Genomic DNA, 5,090 nt, shown 5'->3' on the forward strand with positions numbered 1-5,090 from the left:
AGGTAGGGGTTTCACATATTGTACCATGTAGGGAATCGAACCCGGGACCAGCGAACACTTTAGCCCCTAGGCTACCGCACCGCCCACGACATGGTTAAGATACGTGTGTAGATTAAACTATTGATAAAACATGTCCAATAAGGGAGCTGAAATATCGACCGGATAGGCTTCTGCTATAACGACATTACCTGTCTTATGTAGGAAATGATCTGATCGAACGATAATCAGATCTGGCAGTTTCTAAAGACACAATACATTCTCGCAAATCGGAAAGGACACGGATTTGTTCGATTATTAATAATTATGCTACAGTCTCAATATCGCTCAGTGGTAACGGGGCATGCCGTTGCTAGATATACAGTACTGAACGAGGTTTGGGGGCATTCTTTCACAGTAATAGCCTTGTTTTCACTTTTTCATGTCAGTTTCAGTGATATAAACATAACAGTTTATAGCAATGGTTCGGGTGTCAGTGACTGAGTGAGTATGGTTTAACGCCGCTTTTAGCAAAATTCCTAAAATATCACGGTGGGGAACACCAGAAATGGGCTTAACATATTGTACCCATGTGGGGATCGAACCCAGATCTTCGGCGTGGAGAGCAAACGCTTTAACCTCTTGTCTACCCCACCGTCGGGTGTCAGTGACGAGATCCGTATACAAATCCTAATTTGTTTTATACCAACCGAACTATACTGGAGATTGTAATCTACGTTTAGATGGTTACAACATGTTTTAACATTTTGAAAAAGAAGTTCTCCTTCCGCGCGATTCTTTATGTATATTGATTAAACATAATTGTAAGGAACCCAGAGACGTTTTCATTTTCACAAACAGTGCAAAATAGGAACCAAAACAAGAGCAAAATCCACCAGTTCATAACACAGAGAAAAACAAATAGATGGCTTAAGGCACCATTTCATTTAGACTGACATCTAGTCTCGCAAAGACTTTAACTGTGGTAATCTAGATTTGCTACATTAGGTAGACTTGCATGGGCTGTATTGAGTAATTGAGTATATCTGTGTCAGGGTCTGTATGGCAGCTAGTACCTCAGATACTTTTATGATGGTGATAGGTCAAGCTGACATATTTTATAGAATAAACGGTGTTTACATTACATTCGAAGCACACAGAATGGTATTCTGTCATGAGGTTGTTTAAATTGACAGAATATAAACTCAACATCCACCGTCAATATCAATTATATCCGCTGTCCTTAATCTTTTGATTGCATTCACACTACATTTCAAAGAGGGCCTGTGTTGCCTTGTGATGATTGAAAACATGACTGTTATATGGCAATGGTCGCTTTTCGGTTTAATTGTAAGGACCGTCTTGCGTGAATAGCAGTTTAAGTCAACTTAGCCTCAGTATTATTACCGTCCAATCAAACGCGAGACGACAGAACGGATTTAACCAATCAGACAACGGCTACTATTTAGGGTTCGGCGGGACTGGATTAACTCTTCCCCTGTCGCCAACACTGATCTCACAACAAATGAAAACCTGCATAAAACACAGATGTATGACCTGCAGAATATACGCTTTTGGGTTTCTGTTGACATGGTTATCATTAGCTAATATTTCCGCAAGCTGACATCCTTGAATACTGACAAAAAGCGATATGTGTACTTACGGTTGTGGCGTGCTCCATGTGCATCACTCGGAAGCGATCGTACGGCAAATAGCATTCGGAATCGTTCGGGTACAAAACCTTTTCGAGGTAAAAGTTGAAAAGGTATGTGCGAATGTCAACTTTCGCGATTTGGTCAGTTGAAAAGATTACCTGGCGCGACCTTCCACAAGGTTTTGTTAGACTCAGTATAGCAGTGTAACGAATAATACTGAGCCTGAGTTTACTTAGACTGGCGTGAATAGCAACAGAACTTTATTGCCATATCAGACATATAATCCGTTTAACATTGAAAGCAAGAGATCACATTATTGTGTGGTGCAAGTGCTGTGTAATTTGATTATTACAAACATGTACATTTATGGGGGTTATTTATTTGCCCATATATTTCTTCCGAATATGTGTTTTAAAATTTCAAAATGAATGTTAAAAACCGTTATTAAATTCAGATTTTAGTCCATCAACTGCTTACTCCCTCGTTAGGGGTAATGGGGTGGCCTAGTGGTTAAAGCGTTTGCTCGTCTCGCCGAAGACCCGGGTTCGTTTCCCCAATTCGGATACACTTTTGGGTACAATGGTAGTGAGTGAGAGACTTTTGGTTCACGACGCACTCAACAATATTCCAGCTATATGACGGCGGTCTGTGAATAATCCAGTCTTGACCAGACAATCCAGTTATCAGCCTTCACGGATTGAAGTTTAAGTCAATATTCCACCGCATTACCCTTTCTGCATTCACAATTATGTACTGTCATTATACTATCCGAAGTCAGGATGCGACAGATAACACCTAACTGGATACCAGGTGCGCTGTGAAACTGCTCCACGCTCGCTTTCCGGGGTTTTCAACTTTGTCACCGCTGCAAATATGTGTATTAATTTAACAACTCTTACGGTTCCAACACAGCAAAACGTTTTATTCTGTGTCATCTGAATACAATACTGTTTTTTGCCACCTCTGCTGCTGCTACTACTGTTGCCGGTTGAAAAACCGTGTTGCGACACTGAACAAACTACTCAAAACTGCATGACATTCCACGCTATCAGGTTATCTCCCTTTGACAAATATAAGTAATGTGACATACCTTAGGTCACATGATCTTGATCTAAATATAACTTTCCAACCTTGACATGTGAGAGTAGATTTAGCAACGCCATTGTGGATATTCTTCATTTGTGTATTGTTCGTGTCCAGGGCCCACTTGCACAAAACGATTGTATCTCTACAATAGTCGTAACTCTGATTGTAAGGTAATTGTAGGGTCACCCGCCTCTTGCACAAAGCTATGGTAAGCCTACAATAGTTGTAAGTTACAATTGAAACCTACAATAGCCCACTACCTATTGTAAGTGCCTACAATCGATGGTGAAAATGGCGTCGTACATGGCTGCCGAGGAAGTCTCAGAAAAAATTAAATGTAGTTTTAGAGATAGAACATCACATTTGGAGTTATTGACGGAAGGTTAACTCATTTCAAGGTATAGGTTGCCTCGGCATGCCATATTCTCACTTTTGGAGAAAGTTCGGCCACACATCGAACATGGAACCAAGCGTTCACATGCCATTTCCCGTGAAACTCAGTAGCTGGTTACACTTCGTTACCTGAGTAAAGGAGGTTTTTTATGGAAATAGGTGATCTACATGGCGTTCACGAGTCCTCTGTGTCTCGCGCCGTCCATCGGACAATCCGTGCCATAAACAACGTTTTGGACATCAATTTCTATCCTGACGCAAATAAAGTTAGAGTGCAAGACTTCTACAAAATAACTGAATTCCCCTGTGTTATTGGGGCAATTGATGGTGCACTTATTCCCATTAAACGACCACCTGCAGACGGAGAAGTGGCCTACGTTTGTCGGAAAGGCTTCCACGCTATAAATGTTCAAGCCGTATGTGGCGCCAACTTGAGGTAAACTTTAATTTCAGAGTAGCTTCCCTTGTATCTAAATATAGAATAAGGGAGTTAATGTTGTAACGATTTGATTACATAACACTGAAATGTTACGATATAAAAGAATTGTAAAAACCAGTTTCGTTATTATGAGATATATTGGAAAGAATAATGTTTCATATATACAAAAAATAAGTGGGAATAAAGTCAAAGCGAAAACGGCTGTAGGTGAATATTGGTACCTAATGCCAGGGATAATCTACAACACGTATATAGTCTCCCTGCTAATACCCTGCTAATACCAGCACATAATTTAGATAGATAAATATATAATACACATACACACATGTAAAATCACATCAGATAATTATCAAATATTGATAACAAAGCACATTGGAGCTGGTGATTTTGCAACAATTTCAAAGAGATATCAAAATACTTTTTATTTTCAAGCAGTTGTTCAAACTAGTGGTCCCTTAAGTGAAAATAAAGTCAACTGAAACCAAAATAATAATTAATGTTTATATAAGCTTCGGTTTATTCCCCTTTTTCAATGTATAATTTTTTATTGTGATTTTGATAACCTATAGATTTAGTGATATGCAATATTTATCAAAATTATCAAATGTATGAATTTAATGTCTCAAATACGATAAAAAAATGAAAACAATGAATAAAAGTTTTTAACTTTCATAATAGTTTGCTGATATTCCCAGACTAGAAAGTGGCCACGAATTTACTCTTCAATCTGGTTACGAATCCATTTAAGGGACGCAACTCTAAATTATTGTCTATGTTGCTAGGGATAATCTTATCTCCAGCACAGAAGATTACGATTGTAACTTACAATCGCAATTGTAAAATAAGATGAGTTACAACTGTGCTACAATCGCTTTTGTGCAAGAGTTGTAAGAGTACGATCGCGATTGTATACGTAATTTCGATTGCAAATGCCTACAATTGATTGTAGCTACGATCGTTTTTGTGCAAGTGGGCCCGGGACTATAATGTCTGTTCGTGGCTATCAATAATATTGTGTATTCATTGTCTGTCAGGAGCGGTGATCAATAAACGGGACAATGGTAAGGTAATGTACACCCGGTATTTACTGGCAACAGTGCAAGCCCATCGGCGTTAATTAACACCCACAGGCAGACCGAGACACACCGTAAGGCTGTTATATCTATATTACCTTGAATTAATTATTTTCTCATTGTGGTAACATATTATTGTGTTCTCCCAATGTTATCATTTTGATATTTCATTTGTACCAAAGTTTGTATTCGTTACTCGTCCTTAAACTAGCACATGTACCTTAAAGCAGAGACCATATAAAAGAGGCCTGGATTAGAAAAAAATGTCTTCATTTGGCCTTAAATTAGCACATGTAAGTATTAGACGCCTAGGTAAGAAAAACTGTCTTTACTTGTTCTTAAACTATTAGAGGCCTGAATAAGAAAAACTTGATATTTACTTGTCCTAAACTAGCACAAATGCGTAAGGAGGCCTGGATAAGATAAAAATGTCTTTATTTGGCCTTAAACTAGTACATGTACGTATTA

The sequence above is a fragment of the Haliotis rubra genome, unplaced genomic scaffold (genome assembly GCF_003918875.1).
Source record: "Haliotis rubra isolate DU_JTF1 unplaced genomic scaffold, ASM391887v1 Scf1236, whole genome shotgun sequence".
Taxonomy (NCBI): domain Eukaryota; kingdom Metazoa; phylum Mollusca; class Gastropoda; order Lepetellida; family Haliotidae; genus Haliotis; species Haliotis rubra.